Source organism: Myotis myotis, unplaced genomic scaffold (genome assembly GCF_014108235.1).
Source record: "Myotis myotis isolate mMyoMyo1 unplaced genomic scaffold, mMyoMyo1.p scaffold_m19_p_1, whole genome shotgun sequence".
Lineage (NCBI taxonomy): Eukaryota > Metazoa > Chordata > Mammalia > Chiroptera > Vespertilionidae > Myotis > Myotis myotis.
The window spans coordinates 47923842-47943859 of record NW_023416313.1 but is presented as its reverse complement, the minus strand read 5'-3'; positions in this window follow the sequence as shown (position 1 = coordinate 47943859).

The window sequence follows — 20018 nt, the reverse complement described above, 5'->3', positions numbered from 1 at the left end:
TGGAAATGAAACCCCTAGCCGCAAACAGAAAGAACGTCAGATTCAGATTTGAGGGCGGGAGTGGAGGCTGTGACCTAGTATCGGACAAAGTCCCAATTTTTCAAACGCTCTGAAAAACCTCCATGTATACTTCGGTTGGTTTTAATATTACAACAGGTAGGGATTCATTGGAACAGAAGATGTAAAAGACCGAGTGACTTAATGATAGCCCAGTGTCTTTAACAAGGATAAATGAAATTCAATAAATGACCAGAGAGCGCGCACCTCCTTATATCTCAACCAAGGGCCCTTTCCCACCCACCACTATGAAGTGGCCACAGTTTCAACCACCTCCCTTCCCATTTCTTTAGGTGGCCCAGGGCGCTCATCAAAATTGATATTAACCGTTTATTACCGACAAACTATACACTTGAAATATTAAACCGTCTCAACAACCTTGCTGGGTAAAGTATTATCTCCCTGTTTTACAAGGAGGACAAATGCCAGCTTTTCAAAGCCAGGAGGACTTTACACAGCAGGCCATGGCAGAAGCCAGATAAATTTAAATTCACATTCAGCTGACTCTAAAATCTTTCTATTCTGATAAAGGAATGTAGACTAAACTGATCTTTAAAAAGAGAGTTTCTGGAGAGAACAACACTTAGCACAAAGGAATAATCTCTACTGGTAGCATATTGGCATATGGATGAAGGGTGGTGCCCAAGACTATACCCAGAGCTGCTTAATTTGACTAACCGTGATGTAGAAACAACCCCAGAACTGGATTTTCCTTGACTTGAGAGAAAAAAGCACTGTTCTAAGTGTTTCCATGTCCTGAAGATGCATATCTCTTCCCCATCCTTCCAGTAAAGCAGGCTTTCTAGCAATGTGGTCACAGAGCATGCGTCCTAATTCTGAGAAACTTTTCAAATGCTACTTTTTAATGGCATATCATACTGAGTAGGCTAAATAATACATTTAGCAGAATATTGTCATGACTCATGCCTTCTCTCATATTCAACATTTATTGAGAGCATATTTTGTGAAGTCCACTTGTTTTTTATGCGGGGCGTGGAGGGTGGGGTGTGGGGTTGGGGAAGGCAGTACAGAGGAAGATTAAATGATGACCAGCTCCCTGCTGTCCAGTTCAGTGTGCTGTGGGCCAGCTAGAAGAATAATCCTGTTATATCAGATGATAAGGATTCAGAGTGCAATGGGAAACAAGGATGCAGTTCAGTTTTGCCCATGCGTATCAAGGGGAGGCTTTGTAGAAAGAGGGAGAGTACGCTCAGTAGTTTTCCCAGCAGAAAATTTAAATGGAAGGACTACCTGGTGACAAGGTGAGACTGAGAATTGAAAATAAGACTAGAAAGATGGCACCACCCATCCGAGGGTAAAGCAGGGGCCTGCACTGTCATCCTTTTCGGCAGATGAGATTCAGAACCTGCCCACAAATTTCAAAAGATGGTGGAGATTTGGGTTAGACTTCAGGCCATGAGCCAACACTTTTGCACCTTTCTGCTCTGCTAGACGTCCATTTCTTTTTAATTCTGTTCTTCCCCCTTTCTTGAGCTTTCTTCTTATGGAGGTCAAAGCAAGTTGTACATGTATGTCATCATAAATGTTTTACTTTGAAGTGAAAGTTGGCTCTTCACATTACAATTGGAAATTTAGAGGCTGATAATATACATTTGTGTGGAACATAACAAAGCATCATAGGGCCACAATGGCTAGTGCTTAGTATGACCTTTAGATTCAATCCAATTGAATTTTCATATAGAAATTCTACCACATACTAAGTTACTTAATATTTGAAAGACTTAGATTCTTCATCTGAAAATAGGAATAAAAATATCTATCTGCTGCTAAGCAGATCAAATGAGATAAGATACATAAACAAGTAGCATAGATCCTAGCATTTCGTGAGTACTCAGGAAATGGTAACTATTATTACTAACCATGATATTAATCACATTAAAGAATTAAGAAACTCTTATAAATGGAGCTACTCACAGAGCAAGTGAAATAACCTCCTTCAGTATTTTCAAGCCATGCACTTTGTACCTACTTCACATTAAGACTAACCATTTTGAACACTTTATGTGCATCACAGGGTAACTTAGAGCATCATAATCGAATCACAATGGCTTTACTGCTTGATGACTCTTGGCATTCTGGAATATATGCATGAGAAGGAAACCAACCCCATGTACGTGTGAGATTCTTTACATTCTGCATATTAAGCTCAGACAAAGAGGGACAATTTCAATAAATTAAGTAGCAAAGCAATTCTTCTTTATCCTGGTGAGGTAAAGGGCAGTCCTAAAGGCAAATGCTCCTACCCAGCCACTCATTTTGGCGCCTAGTGTCTGGATCCTGATAATATTTTATACATATAGTGGAAACAAACTCACTTTGACTATGCCAAAAGGTGTGCTACATAACCAAAGTATAATGATGTGTTTGTTCATATAATTAATCATAAGTTTTTATGAATAGTGCTAGTGTCTGAGTATTAATTACATCATGACCCTTTTTATGAGTACATGCATGAACCCCCAAACTAAAATTAAGAAATTTTCTAATGTATAAGTAATGTTTCCTATATTATAAGTAAATGCGTTAGCTCTGTTTAGACGTCTATAATTTTCGACTTTTTCACCTTAGAATTTATCCATGCTAAAGAATATATGATTTATAGTTCCTTCATAAAGAGGTTTACATGAACTTGATTGTTGGGTACCTTGACATACTAGTAAAATAAAATTATTTGCTCTTTATAGCCTTAACATGATTGGCTTTTGCAGACCAACGACTAAGCAGATGGGGCTGAAGGTGGTAGATGGTTTGATAGGATGGAAACACACAAAAATGAATCGTCTGGGTAGTTCATTTACTCATCAAGTGTATTTGGAGAACTAGATACTCTTCTAGACATTAGGTCCTTGTTTTTAAGGACCTTAAATTCTATTAAGGGGATACACATAATAAACAAGGCACAACACATAAAATAATTTTCAGTAATAAGAAGTGCTAGAAAAGAAATAAAATATGAGCCCTAGCTGGTTTGGCTCAGTGGATAGAGCATTGGCCTGTGGACTGAAGGGTACGGGTTCGATTACCAGGGCACATGCCTGGGTTGCAGACTCCATCCCCAGTAGGGGCTATGCAGTAGGCAGTAGATCAATGATTCTCTCTCATCATTGATGTTTCTATCTCTCTTCTCCTCTTCCCTCCTCTCGGAAATAAATAAAAAATATATTTAAAAAAGAAATAAAATATGAGATATAGAGAACTTGGGATGATGGTGAAAGTTAATAAAAATAAATACAAGATTGTTCGTACACTTAAGTAATTCCCAGGATAAACAGATGGCAGGATAAAACAGAGGATTTTCCTACTGAACAGTAATGACAGTGTGGAAGAGCAGAGATATACATAGACAGGAATGAAGGTAGAGATAGAGAAGAATGAGGGATGCTAAACAGACAGAAGCCTTGAATTGGCCCTCAACAATGTGGAAGAATTTAGAAGATTATGGAATTCCTTTCACTAATTGTTTCTCAAATACTTCTGTTAGCACGACTAGACAAGAGCTCTCTTTAGCTTACTGAAGGAATGCAAACTGATCGAATCACCTGAGAAACTTTTCAAAATGTTCACTCTATTCTTCTCACTGGATTCAGTAGGATTGGTATGGGGTCCAGCTATATATATTTTTTAAACTTTCAAGAAAATTCTGATTGTACCTCTGATTAAAATTTTCTCCAGTAGGAGATGCAAAGATGAAAAAAGTCAAGGCATGTTCAGAGATATTATAAACTGGTGGGACTGTACATTCATATAGATGGAAGTTTTGTTGGAAATGTGAAATATGGAAAAATGAATTTCAGCAGGAAGCATGTGAGTTAGTGTGTTGCACACACTTATTTTACCTCTAAGAAACTCATGTTACAAATGGACTTAAATGCTATTTCTTTAAATAGGGAACTACTTTAGTGTACTAACAAGATGTCTGGGGGGAAAAGTCATTTTTTACTAGGTCCTTCAGGAACCAATTTGTTGCATAAATGGAATCAGAACTATACTGAATTAATATTGAAGCTCCCTAACTGCATTCTGCAGGAGAGACCAGGAAACAGGATGTCTGCAACATCAGACACTAAAATAGGAAGCATGTCAAATTTTAGTATGCTATTAATTCTTTATAAATTTAGGATTTCAGGATAAGATTTGGCATTTTAATATTTCAGAAAAATTATATACTGAAGTTAGATGGTTGAAGTAGAATCCTATGAAAGGTTTTTACTACTTGTAGTAATTAAATAATTATATCCTTGATTTTTAAATTATGTCCAGGCAACCTTTTATATGCATTTAACCTTTCTTTAATGCATTTCTACTTTCCTTATTGTTTTTGCATTTTATTTTACATTTTATCACTCCAGTTATCACATATTCAAATATTGTATGATGACCACTTGCTGAGTTGCTGAATTTTTAAGTACCTCTTGTTACCTAAAAATGGATATCATATGCATTCCTCTAAGAATTATATGAGTTCTGTTATGAGTTTAGTGTCTAAACATTCATGCATTTTTAGCCAAGCTAGGATTATATATAGATTTTGTTGTTTTTCCCCATGAGCACAACAGGCTTTTATTTCCAAGTTCAGTGACAGTAACAGTGTTTTAAATATCATTAGTGAAGAAATTGCTAATTTTTTGTAGAGACCACTCCTGTACAGTCTGTCATATGCAGAGACAGGTTAAACCAGAAAGAAACTGTTAGGCCAGTAGGGCAATGCAATCCTTAACGCCATTTTGTAAGCTTCCCGCCACTGGAGACTGAAAGGTCAGGAAACACTTGCTGAACACCAGGAATCAGACCACATTAGGAATGGAAACTGTCCTGAAGGTACCTGAATGATCACACACCTGCATTCCATCACCATCCCAAACCCACCAGTTCTGCCCCCAAACCCACTGATGACAAGTTTCCCACCAATGATGGCATATAAGGATGAAACTCCGGCTCCTGGGTGCTGCCATCATTGACCCAATGTCCCCTTGGCTGGGTGCTCTGCAGCCCTTCCCTTTGGGTATCCCTTCCCCTAGTCTATCTAATAAAGAGGTGCTATGCAAATTGACCATCACTCCAACACACAAGATGGCCACCCCCACATGGCCATAAGATGGCCAGCAGGGGAGGGCAGTTAGGGCCACCAGGCCTGCAGGGGAGGGCAGTTGGGGGTGACTGGGCCAGCAGAGGAGGCCAGTTGGGGATGACCGGGCCTGTAGGAGAGGGCAGTAGGGGACGACCAGGCCTGCTGGAGAGGGCACTTGGGGATGACTGGGCTTGCAGGAGAGGGCAGTTGGGGGCAACCAGGCCTGTAGGGGAGGGCAGTTGGGGGCTATCGGGCTGGCAGTGGAGGGCAGTTGGGGGCGATTGGGCCAGTAGGGGAGGGCAGTTGGGGGCTATCAGGCCGGCAGGGGAGCAGTTAGGCGTCGATCAGGCTGGCAGGAAAGTGGTTAGGGGTGATCAGGCTGGCAGGCGGATGCAGTTAGGGGCAATCAGGCAGGCAGGCAAGCAATAGGATGCCAGCAGTCCTGGATTGTGAGAGGGGTCCCAGATTGGAGAGGGTGCAGGCTGGGCTGAGGGACCCCCCCCCCCCAGTGCATGAATTTCATGCACCAGGCCTCTAGTCGCTAAATAAATTCAATGTTTCTTTAGCTACTGTTTGAGATGGCTATTTAGCCTACCCATGCACACCATCCACTTTAACCTTTCAGAAACTAGTCTTTATATGTCACATACTTCCCAAACCTTCCTGAATGTATGAGCTGAAATTTCATGGCCAGAATAAGAGAAAGTATTTGTTAGTTAATATGGGAAAAAAATAGACACATGTAGATCTCATAGAGAATTGAAAATATAGTTATAAATTTTATAAACATTGTATGTCTCTCAGCATTCTTCCTAAAATGCATAGATTTGTCTTAATCTTGGATTTATTTGCTCCCAAGTGAATTGGCCATTTGCAGAATATTTAATTTCACTCTTAGATAATTTTTCTTCCACTGGAATCTCAAAACTCATTAATTTTGGTCACTTCTCAAGAAAAATATTTTTAAAATTTATTTTTCAATTATAGTTGACATACTTCAATATGGTGAGCAACATAGGGATTAGACATTTATATATCTTATAAAGTGATAACCCCAAAAAGTAAAATTGCACCTTTGGAAAAGTCAAGCAGCTTGCATTTTTACAAGTTCTTTTACTGCCAGAGAGAAGACTATAACAACTTGTACAAATTTTGTGTTAAATTTTGTGTTTCTAAATCTGCCTAAGTCAATGAATTGAATATATGTCTATACTAATTTATAAAATATGCTTTATTTTTATTTTCCTTACAGTTATATTTCAATATGTACAAAATGACTAGTTTCAACAGGATTTTCCTGGGAAAAACTGAAAGTGTATCTCTTTTTCTACTCATATAGTTGGGATATACCACAGACACACACACAAGAAGTAAGAAAAAATAGTATAAGAACAAGTCTACATTTTTAAAGAATCCATTATTTTTAAGATTAGAACAATAAAAAGGAGAAAAAGTATATAGATGTGCATTTATTAACATTCTACAAATATGTTACCTATTACATAAACATTTTTAAAAACTGCATATAGTATGAAACTTTTAATAATATATTTGCAAATATTTATTTACATATATAAATATGCATATACATATTTACAAGCACAGAAACATTTTGAAAGCATATATAAAAATGTTGATAATGTTTACCTTTGGTTGAGGATCTCTGTACAAAGATCGTGTGTTACATCTATTTTTTTTTTCTTTTAATTAAAAATCCAATCTAGGAAAAAAGATGATTTCTCAAGCGAACTGATGACATCATTTTTTAATGCTTGATTTTTTTTATTTTCATTAACCTAGAGTTAATATACAGTATTTAATAGTTTTAGGTGTGCAATATAGTTAACATTTACATATCTAACAAAGTGGTCACCGTGAAGTCTAGTAATCTTCTGACACTACACAAGGATATTTATGATGTTATTGACTAAAATTTCCTAAGCTATACATTACATCTTCATGACTTACTGATTTGTAACTGGAAATTTGTATCTTTTATTTCCTTTTACCTTTTTTTGCTTTTCACTCTACTCCCTTCCCCTCTGGCATCATTTATTCCCCATCAATTTATTCTCTACGACTATGAATATATTTCTGTTTTGTTTTTACCTTTTGTTTTGGTTTTTAGATTCCACATATAAATGAAATCATACAATATTTATCTTTTTCTGTCTGACTTATTTACTTAACATAGAACCTTCTAGATCCATTAGTTGTTGCTAATGACAAGGTTTCATTCTTTATGGATGAGTAATATTCCATTGTATATATGTGCTACATCTTCTGTTGATATGATGTTATTTCCTAAATTTCAAATTCATCTTGCTTCAAGATTGTGGTTATTGAAAATAACATTGGAATGAACATAGGGGTGTATATATTTTCAAATTAGTGTTTTTAGATTCTCATATACCTAGATGTGTGGGTCGTATGGCATATGGTAGTTCTATTTTTAATTTTTGGAGGAAACTCCATACTGTTTTCTTTAGTGGCCGCACCAATTTGAAAGCCCACCAACAGTGCACAAGGGTTCTTTTTTATGCTTTTTATAATCAAGTACATCTGTTTTGCCAATGAGGATGTCAATTTTAAAAGAAAATGATGACTTAAGTTGTCTGCTTTTCCAGACCTTTTGTACTCTTGTACAATTTCCCTCATATCTGTGCTCGCCTTTGCCATGTGGTGTAGTGAGGAATAGAGTGAGGTGATTAAGGCTGTAGCATCTGAGATTGAAACTACTGGATTTTCATACAGCTCTTCCCCTTACCAACCGGAGTAAATTATTAAATGTTTTGTGGCTCTAGTTTTCTCATCTTTAGAAAAAAAAGATGATGATAATAACAGTATCTAAGTCAGAGGGTCCTGGTGAGGTGTAAGTGTGATAATGCATACAACACTTGGAACAATATTTGATTTCATAATTATTCAAAACTAGAGGCCTTGTGCACAAATTTGTGTACCAGTGGGGTTCCTCAGCCTGGCCTGCGGGATTGGGATGAAACCAGCTCTCCAACATCCCCTGAGGGGTCCCGGGTTGTGAGAGGGTGCAGGCCAGGCCAAGGGACCCCACCAGTGCAAGATTGGGGGGCCGGGAAGAGACACAGGAGGTTGGCCAGCTGGGGAGGAACTGTGGGAAGGCTCCAGGGCATGTCTGGCCTGTCTCGTTCAGTCCCCATCTGCAGGACCCCAGCAGCAAGCTCACCTACCAGTCATAGTGTCTGTCCCCTGGTGGTTAGTGCATATCACAGTGAGCGGTTGAGCAGCCTTAGCATATCATTAGCACATTACGCTTTGATTGGTTGACTGGACAACCGGACACTTAGTATATTAGGCTTTTATTATATAGGATATTTCTATTATTAATATTGAGAGCAATGAAGAGAGTACTAGGGATGCCAATGGAAAATTTTCTAATGAATATTTATGGCCACGGAGGAGTAAAATTCTTTTAACTGATTTCCTAATTTGAGAACCTCTGTTTATTGTGACACATAGCCTGTAAAATTCAAAACTTTTTAGAATGATGAAAACCACAGAATGAGACCTGTTATCTAGGTCTTGTTTCAAATAGCTTGTACTGCTGATTCAAGAGATAAGACATTTCCAGAGCATTGCTTGTTCTTAAACATCTAAACCATTAATTTTTTTTTCCTTTTCTCACTTTACCTTAGCTGTGTAATATTTTCTTATCTTGTGATGTCATTGTACCAAAATTTCCTATAGAATCAGGCCATTTTTGCCGTAAATACGTTGCTTGTGAAATTTCATTTCACTACAAACTAACCCAACTGACAAAAAAGTAAAAGGGAAAGCTATTTTTTTAGTACTAACTACCATATCAATAATTTGTCATAGATTCTACTCAACATCCAGTCTTTCTCTTTCCTTAATAACAGAACCTTGATATTATTCAGACTGGAAATATACCCAAATAAAATATAGCATTCCCAGGGTTCCTCAAAGATATTGCTGACCATGTGTCTAAGCTTTGCCAGTGAGGTCCAGTGAATTTAAACAGATGTGATGTGTAGAATTTCCTGGGTGTCTTTCTGAAGGGAGCAGATGAAGGTGGGGACCACACTGTTACAGTGCTTCTCCCTTTACTCCTTTCCAGGTGCCTGAAATATGGACCCTTGGCTGCTTCTGTAGAAATCACACTGGGCCTAACCCTGTGCCAGAATGGTGGAAGAGAAAGACAAGAAGAGCCCGAATCTCTGTACACCAGCCCTGGGCTCTTTACCTTCAGACTTCTTTCACATGTGAGAGAAAAACTTCTATCTTGTTTAAGTCAGTGTTGTTTTAGGTTTTCTGATATAAATCATTTACCTGAGCCCAGTACTGAATGATTTGGTAATCAGACACTAGGTTGTATTCATTATACTGTTCCTTTCTATGTCAATGTCCTCCAGCCAAAAACCACCAGGAACACAGCTGACACATTGCACTGTTGGGAGCCATGGCATAAGCAACTCCATCTTAGAAGTAAAAGTCTCTAGTTCCCATTTACTAGAAACCACGTGTGTCCTGCGGTTTGGCCAGCAATTAAGAATAACAAGAATAACCGTCACACAGCTGCCACTTGCTGATAGGCTATTACCATAAGCTTCGCTACCCGCCCCCGCCCCTGGAACAGTATATATTCTGCCGCTGTAAAAATAAAATTTGAGGCTTGATCAGAACTTTGTCTTGCCTCCATTTCTCCGCGTGTCCTCTCCTCTCATTCCCTTACAGGAATCGTCACGGTACCCACGTTGCATGCCCCGCGGGTCGGGGCATTGCACTGAGGGAGAAATCACACTCTAGGGAACTATGAATGTCTCAGTGTGGTGTTAGAGAGGACACAGGGGATTTGGGCTTGTGTTAGGTGATTTAGGGGAGGGTTGAAGGAACAACATTTTAGATTGGATGCTATCAGGAATCAGGCAGAATTCAATGAGAATCTTAATAAATCTTCTAAAACAGGAGAGAGGCTAAAGCCATAATTGTTAAAGAATTAGCAGTCACCATAATAGTTGGTATGGGAGGGTATTTAGTCACTGTTGTACCTTGGACAATGCTCATGCTTTGTCTGTGTTCAGACATGGTTATAAAATGGATTTTTGCCATAATCCATCATGGCCATGCAGTGGTCTTATTCAATGTGTATGTTTTGGGAAATTATGTTCAACAGGGAACATCAAGGCCAAAGTACTAGACCAGCTCCTGGATGCCAGGGACTGCCTTTTCTTTCTCACCTACAGCAATGCTTGGTGCAGGGTAGGGGCTCATTTAATGTTGGTTGAATGAATGGAACAAATTAACAAGTGTTTATCAAAAATATACAGTTACTATGCTTATTTCACAGAAATTATTTTAGTTATTTGTGTTTAGATATTAAAGAACAATGAACATATATATTCCATATTTAATGTTAATATATATGATATTCATATATTGCATACATATACATATATAAACTAGCCTTATATCATTTGAATGAACTTATACTATTTTTAAATGATTTTTTTAAATAAGAAAATTGTGTGGTGATTAGATTAAAATTATTTCCAAAGTTCAGCGAGATATTTAAAAAGCTACTGAGAATGAGAATTAACTATATTCAAAATGGATAATTTGTAAGAATAGGGGCAGGAATTTTATTCTCTTCATCTGTTCATCACCCTTAATTCAATTTTATATACATTGGATGATCTTAGTAAATAATAGTATTTATCATTGTATATAGAGGTCCTGAAAAATCCATTAACTGTTCTTTTATACTTAAAAAAAATACTCATAATTTATTGTTAACTCTGAAACTACTAGTTTGGGTTTCCATTTCCTTTATAGTAAGAAAAGCCTCTGATTGGAAAGAGTATCTTCAAGCTGTAAAAATTATCATATAATTTAGATAGCATTTATTAGGAGTTTATGTTCTAAATACTTTATAGATATTACCTCACTTGATCTTTATAGAACTGTATAAAGTAATTGTTACCAACCCAAAGTAACAGATTAGGCAATTCACTTGCTAGAGGTCACACATTTATTTGATAGAAGTGGGATCCAAATCTAGGTTTCTATGATCCCAAGTTCAGGCATTAGTCTCTATTACATATAATGTCTAGTATAGTGCTAGATATATAGTAGGTGCTCAAAATTTCTTTTAAATGGAACTTGCATGGTAAACTGAAATACTAATAACTCCATAGTGTAAAACAAGCATGTCAAACTCAAAGGCTAACAAGGGACAAATAAACAAGGTTTAAGTTTATGTGGGCCACAAAAAACAAAAACTTCAATTTTCATAGAAATGTAGGTTTATTTCAATAGAGACATGCTGAATACAAAGGGCTGAAATAAATGAGTAATCATTAACATAAAATAATAGAACATTTTAATAAAACTTAATTTTTTTAACATTAACTTACCAGACACTGAATAGCTGCACAAATTAATACGCGTAACGCAAATAAACCTATTTTTCTTGTTTTCCGAAAGCGAAATATTTCCTGTTGCACACACCAAACGAGTCAGTCCAAGACTAATGACCTGGCGATCAACTGCTAAAATATTCGCTGCTAGTATTAGTGGAGAGAAATGGTGCACCTGCTCGTAAGGTACATAAGGGAAATGAATGCAACATGATTATAGTAATCAGTCATTAGAAAATGTTGTAGTTTGTTAATAATCTATAATAATAAAAGCGTAATATGCTAATTAGACTGGACGTCCTTCCAGATGACTGGGGCTGCAAGGGAAGCCTAGGTCCCAGGTACCAGAGGGAAGCTGGTGCTGGCAGTCAGGGGAAGGAAGGCCTACTCTTGCATGAATTTCGTGCATCGGGCCTCTAGTTATGTATAACAGGATATTGTAAAAATTAAGTTATGAAATGTGTATTAAAATATTTCTTACACACCATTATATTGGCTGGGCCACAAATATATTCATTATGGGCTGCAAGTGGCCACGGGCTGCAAGTTTGACATGTTTGGTGTAATAGACTCTAGTAATAAATTGACCTATGACTTTATAACTGATAGGGCAGAGAAGACATGTGAAATAACTCTTAAAGATCCAAAATATTCATAAGCTTACTAGACATTGACTGTTTTAATAAAACTGAAGGACAAATGTACTAATTATAAGGGAGATTTAAGAAGGCTACAGCTCATTCTGTCCATCCAAACACATTTCCAAGAAGGGTATTATCTGGCCTACATAGTCCATCTTTTTTATTTTGGTAGCTGACAAGTCATTATTGAAAAAAATGTAGATATATCCATTTCACTCAGTCTCATGCCACTGCAACTTTCTGATTAGAATTTGTCTTTCTCTCTAGTTGTGCAATGTCAGTGCAGGCTAGAGGGATTCCTGTAACTAGTCATATTCTCACTATAAATTATTAACTTGACATCTGGATTTCCACCTTCACTCAGTGCAACTTTGTTTAGACCACTCCTAAAAGTCAGCTTTATCCTTCCAGAATGGCCATGGCAGTGTTCTGAACCTGCAAGTCATTCGTTCATTCATTTATTCATTCATTCAAGACCCATTACCTATTACATATTAGTATGCATTATTATATATTACCTATTATATCCCAGGCATTGTGATAATCCCTAGGGACACAAAATTGAACAACACAGTTCTTTTACAGTGTTTATAGTGCACAATTAGCTACAGATGAAATTATAATGCATTGTATTAAGTGGCTTGATACTACATAAATAACGTATTATCCTGAGATCTACATAGTGTGGGAATGAAGCCTGGACTTAGGAGTTCAGCAAGGCTTCTGGGGAGAAATGACATCTGAGAAAGATGAGTTGGACTATTAGATGGAGAGTAGGTGACAGTGTATGCACGTTTATTGTGAGAGTGGGGGTGAGGATGAAAACACTAGTGTTTCAGGCAAAGGAAACCATATTTGTAAAGGCCTATATTTAACCAGGAGCTGGGGACCATCTGCTGATACAGCTCTGTCTACCAGTTAACTGGGCCACTGTCAGCAGCCTTACAAAGTTACGGTAAAACAGATCTAACTCTTGAGACATATGTGGTGTCTCATCCTTGTAACAACAAGTACTCTTCTTCTTTGACCTTTTTGTCATAAGCCACATAGACAGGAAACCAAAGCCCAGGCAGTGAGTGGGGCTCCTCTAGACTTCATCCTCTATGACATCAGCTTGCTTTGTTTCCTCATGTTTTGAGAAAGACTATTACCTACCAAGAACTTTTGCTGTGGCAGGTCTGTTAAACATGAATCATTCTGGAGACCTTAGCACATGTAGCATGCTTCATGCATTCAAGAGTTCTCAATATGAGTACTATTTGCAAATGACACATAGTTTAGGGACTTGGAGCCTGCAGTTGAAAGCCTCTAATATTATTCTTTAAAATTTTGTAGAATCAAAGGATAACTTTCACAGTACAAGCTGAAGATAACATTTTTAAGGGTTTCAACATAGAAGCAAATTTCAGTATAGAATAATATTGGGAATAGTGTAGAATTATAGAGAATATAGACACATCCTACATATGAAAGCTTAGGTGTGTGTCAATTAATGTGGATCTGCATTTTAAGCACAGTGGAAGAATAGGAGAATGAGGATGTGTTTCTCTAACATCTAAATCATTAACATGTTGCCTTATAGCAACCATGTATTTGTTTTAAGGACATTTCCCTTCAACTTCTTATATGCTTAAGATGTCCAAAACATACCTTGGAGAAAAAAAAAATCAAATGTCTTCTTTATGAGACAAAAAAACTTTTAATAAATATAAAAATCTCGTGAGCCTTCTTAAATTACTTTTGGAATGTCAATGAATAAAAATAAATGGCTAGGTCACAGAATTTAAAACAAGTTTTATTCATTTCATTGTTAAATTTCCAAAATAATTTTTGGACATGATTAAATCATATCAAGAGTAAAAGTGTGCATGAAATAATTCAGAAAAGCCTCTGTCTCCACCACTACTTCCCTCAGTGCCATTACTCAGATGTAGTCACTGGTATCCATTTGTTTTGGGTTCTTCTGGTAGTTATTACAACTTTACATAATACAGTGGTAGCTCTATTCTTGACTTCAGTTTTAGACATTATTAAGTTCCTCTAATGAAGAAAAAGAACTATAATACCTAACACTGTTCCCAATTCCATTTGGTTCCCATTTTTTTGTAAGTTACAGCATAGTTGTATTTTTTCTTCATTCAGTTGCCTTTACAAAAAGACTTTAAACAACATACTTTAAACACTGTTTTGGATTTATTGAGTTTACATAGAACATTTTTACTTTCTCTAAATAAAAAATAGAAATGTTTATGCTACTTTTTTTCACTTTTTACTTTGTCACTTTCTAATCTCTTTAGGTTACTTTATTACATTAATTTTGCCCTATTTTGTTACTCCAACATCCTATTCTATTACTACTAGAGGCCCGATGCACAAAATTTGTGCACAGGTGGGGGGGGAGGTTCCCTCAGCCCGGCCTGTGCCCTCTCACAATCCAGGACCCCTTGCTCCTAACCGTCCTCCTGCTCACTTCTAACCACCCGCTTACTTGCTCCTTAGCACCCCCCTGCTCACTCCTTACCACTTGGCTCCCTGCTCCTTAGCACTGCCGCGGAGGCGGGAGAGGCTCCTGCCACCGCCACTTCACTCGCCAGCCGTGAGCCCAGCTTCTGGCTGAGCAGCGCTCCCACTGTAGGAGCGCACTGACCACCAGGGAACAGTTCCTGCCTTAATCATCTGCCCCCTGGTGGTCAGTGAGCATCATAGCGACCAGTAGCTCTGGTTGTTCCGGTCGTTTCACAGTAATAGTAGCTGGGCTTTTATATATAGAGATAATTAGTGTCCTTTTGCTTTTTTATATAGATTATTTTTAAATTGAATATCAATAAACAGCATTTGCAACATTATAGAAACAAGCAATACATTGCATCTGTGAAGAAAGATGTCATTTAAATTCTGCTGCTCAAAATAGAATCTTGTCTATCAGTCTATCTCAAGGTGTCTTTCTATTTTGTTTTCTCCTCTTCTTGTGGGTCATATGATCTGCTACTCTTTCTTGAACTACATGTCAATCCCTGTCGTGTTCTTCCATTTAGGTTTATTTTTTCCTCCTGGAACTTCTCCTCAGATAAATTTTTTGACATAGGGTATGTGAGTGTTAAGTTCTTATACATCTTGAAATGTATTTTCTCCTACATTAGGTTGACAGTTGGCTGTATATCACATTCTACTTTCAAATTATTCTGCTCAGAACATTATAGTCACTGCCTCATTGCCTTTCACTGCCCAGGGTTGCTGCTGAGAAGTTACATATCACCAGTATAACACATGTTATCACACCTTTATCAGTTATAAGCTTTTAGGGGTTTTCTCTCAAGGAATATGGTAATGAATTGTGGATGGTATTTTAAAATTAAACAGAAGATCACCATTCCATGTCCATGCACTATTAAAGCTTTCAAGTATAAGTAAATTTGATTTTTTTTTTAGCTGTAAATACTTTTAAGTGAAATTTTAGTTGAATAAATTAAAAAGCTTAATAATTCTGACCATAAATGAAGGGCAGAATTAAAAATTTTTGATATAGCTTTAAGTGAGAAATATGATGCATTTTCCACTTTTATTATTAAATGTTCTGTACAAACTAAAGTATATTTATAATGTACATGTCATTTTACAAATGAAGTGTTAAAAAAGAAAAAACACTTGGGTATTATCCATTCTCTAAGTTCGGTATAATTGACTTTCACATGCATGATGTTAGGAAATCATTTGAGGTTGATTCCTAATCAGATGTAATGATTTTTCCCCAAATGATTATTATTTAAACCACTGTCTTTCCCACTTATGGTTTGGTTCTAATTCATTTCCATCCAAAAGTTTTAATAGACTTCAAGAGGAACTATGTGGGATGCAAAAAAGAGGCAGATGACTTTCTATAAACATACTGTGTACTGTCTGAGTCATAACCATTTTGTTGACTGTTTACTTTCCCTGTTGTCAGCACTATAGAGCTGACACCGACGACTTGGAAGTGAGTTACATACTATTCTTAGTTTATTACCATCAGCTCTTGATAACTTAGGGACTCATGTACTCTGAACTGGTTTCATTTCTTACTGTGGACTGGAATATGGCCTTGTCCTGAGCATTAGACCTTTTAAAATCAGACATTTATCACAGTGTTAAAGTGTAAAGTTTCCTCAAAAAATTGAAAATAGAACTATCATAGCATCCAGCAAATTTTCTAAATGTGTATCCAAAGGACATGAAATCACTTTCTCAGAGATTTCTGCACCCCCATGGTCACTGCCTCATTAGTCACGATAGCCAAGAAATGGAAACTACCTAAGGGCCTATCCTATCTAATAAAGAGGGAATATGCTAATTGACCTTCATGCTATTGCAAAAATGGTGGTGCCCACAGCCAATAAGGAGGGAATATACTAATTGACTGCCCCACCCTCAAAGATGGTGGTGCCCACAGCCAATGAGGGAATATGCTAATTGACTGCCCCACCCTCAAAGATGGCGGTGCCCACAGCCACAAGATGGCTGGCAAGGGAGGGCACTTGTGGGCTCAGTCTAGCTGGGGAGGGCAGTTAGGGGCAATCAGACCAGCAGTGGAGCAGTTAGGTGTCATTCGGGCTGGCAGGAGAGTGGTTAGGGGCAATCAGGCAGGTAGGCAGGTGAGTGGTTGGGAGCCAGCAGTCCCAGATTGTGAGAGGAATGTTCAACTGCCAGTTTAGGAGCAATCCCTGTGGGATCGGGCCTAAACTGGCAGTTGGACATCCCCCGAGGGGTCCCAGATTGGAGAGGGTGCAGGCTGGCTGAAGGACACTCGCCTGGTGCACAAATTTCATGCACCAGGCCTCTAGTCTATATATATAAAAGCCTAAACGACTGGAATGGACTGGATGACCAGTTGCTATGACACACACTGACCACCAGGGGCCAAACGCTCAACACAGGAGCTTCCCCCTGGTGGTAAGTGTGCTCTACAGGGGAGCGCCACTCAGCCAGAGCTGGGCTCATGGCTGGTGAGCGCAGCTGTGGCAGGAGCCTCTCCCAACTCTGCAGCACACTACCAGGCAGCAGCAGCAGGCACAGTGGGCCAGGATGAGTGTGAGTGGTGCGGCAACCAGCCCTGCCTCAAGCTTCTCCCTGGTCATCTGCCACTTGGCGCACTGCTACATTCTTCAGGGCATGTCCAACTGCCGGTTTAGGCCCGATCCCCACAGGGGTCCCAGATTGCAAGAGGATGCTGGCCAGGCTGAGGGGCCCCCCCACCCATGCATGAATTGTGCACTGGGCCTCTAGTTGATAAATAAATGGATAAAGAAAATTATATATATATATATATATATATATATATATATATATATATATATATATATATATATATATATATATATATATATATATCTCCTGGTGCACAAGATTCATGTACTGGGGGGTGTACTGGGGGGGTGTCTCTCAGCCTGGCCTGCACCCTCTCTCAGTTCAGGAGCCCTCAGGGGGTATGTCCACCCCAGGGATTGGGCCTAAGCTGGCAGTCAGACATCCTTCTCACAGTCCAGGGCTCTCATAGTCCAGGGCCCCTCGCTCCTTACCACCTGCCTGCAGTAGAGGCAGGAGAGGCTCTGGCCACTGCCACTGTGCTCACGAGCTGTGAGCCTGGCTTCTGGCTGAGCACACTCACTACCAGGGGGCAGCTCCTGCAGTGAGCTTCTGAACCCTGGCAGTCAGTGTATGTCATAGTGACTGGTCATTCCACCACTCAGTCAATTTACATATTAGGGTTTTATTATATAGGATATATATTGCAATATTAGTCATACATGAAAATGGAAATCCTACCATTTGAAACAACATAACAACATGGATGGATGGACCTTCAGGACATTATCCTATATAATAAAAGCATAATATACAAATTGACCAAACGGCGGAACGACTGGTTGCTATGATGTGCACTGACCACCAGGGGCAGATGCTCAATGCAGGAGCTGCCCCCTGGTGGTCAGTGCGCTCCCACATGGGGAGTGCAGCAGCAGTGGCGGGAGCCTCTCCTGCCTCCGTGGCAGTGCTAAGCATGTCAGACTGCAGCTTAGGGGAGCAGGCCTGAGCCATTAGTCGGACATCCCTCGAGGACTCCCAGTATGCCAAAGGGTGTAGGCCGGGCTGAGGGACCCTCCCCCCCCCACACCCAGTGCAAGAATGTTATGCACTGGGCCTCTTGTACTAAATAAAATATGTCAGACAGAGAAAGATGAGTACTATATGATCTCACATATGTGTGGAATCAAAAAATGCTGAACTCAGAAATAGGGATTAAAATGGTAATTGCTAGGAGTTGGGAGGGTGGAGGCAATGGGATGTTGGTCAAAGCATTTAAACTTTTAGTTATAAGATGGATACATTTTGGAGACCTAATTCATGACAAGCTGACTATTACTAGTAAAACAATTAAAATTAAAAAATACAGAATAATAAAATAAATATCAAAAAATATGAGCATATTAAGTAGTGGATGAAAGTTTGGCTTTTGGAGACTTTTTTGAAATCTTGATATTTCTACTTATTACATACTAGAGGCCCAGGGCACAAAATTCGTGCACTGGGTGGGGTGTTCCTCAGCCCAGCCTGCACCTTCTCCAATCTGGGACCCCCCTGGGGATGTCTAAACCCGCAGTCAGACATCCCTCTCACAATCCAGGATTGCTGGCTCCCAACCACTCGCCTGCCTGCCTGCCTGATTGGCTCTAACCCAGGGGTGGGCAAACTTTTTGACTCGAGGGCCACAATGGGTTCTTAAACTGGACCGGAGGGCCGGAACAAAAGCATGGATGAAGTGTTTGTGTGAACTAATATAAATTCAAAGTAAACATCATTACATAAAAGGGTACGGCCTTTTTTTTTTTTTTTAGTTTTATTCATTTCAAACTGGCTGGATCTGGCCTGCGGGCCGTAGTTTGCCCACGGCTGCCCTAACCGCTTCTGCCTGCCAGCCTGATCATCCCCTAACCACACTCCTGCCAGCCCAATCGACACCTAACTGCTCCCCTGCCAGCCTGATTGCCCCCAACTGTCCTCCCCTGCTGGCCTGGTCATCTGCAACTGCCCTTCCCTGCCGGACATCTTGTGGCTATGGTTGCCACCATCTTTGAGGGCAGGACAGTCAATTAACATATTCCCTCGTTATTGACTGTGGGTGCTTCCATCTTTGTGATGGTGTGAGGGTCAATTAGTATATTCTCTTTATTAGATAGGATAAGACTTGTAAAGTTACTTAATCTTTGATTGCTTCAATTTGCTAATCTACAAAATGGTAGGGTTACTGTGTCTCAATAGACAACTGTGAAGGTTAACTAAAATAACCCACGTAAAGCACTGTTTTTGGCTAATTGAAGCACACAAAGACTACTTTTTTTCTTCATCTCTCTCTTTCTCTCTCTCACTACCTCTCTCTCTTTCCCTGACACATATTTTCTCACTCATTGACCACTATTTATTCAGCCTTCAGTTAGAAACTAAATCCTCTAAGGAAACCTTCTATGACATTTGCCCCCTAAACCAGAGTGCATGCCCTTCCTACATATCTCCAAAGCACCCTGTATTTCCCCCCCCACCCCGCATCTTGCAATCCCTAGTGACTGCCATGTGTTCCAAATTGCACTGAGATGTTAATGAGACCAGGGTCAATAGTATCTTGAATGAATCTTCAGTGGAAGACCCTTTACTTACCCAGGGTCTAGAACATTGCCTAGCACATGAAAGTGCTCAATGAATAATTATTTAATATTTATATAGTTCATTAAAAATCTTTTTTAATCCACACTTATACATTCAGTTGATTTTTCTACCAAGATGCCAAAT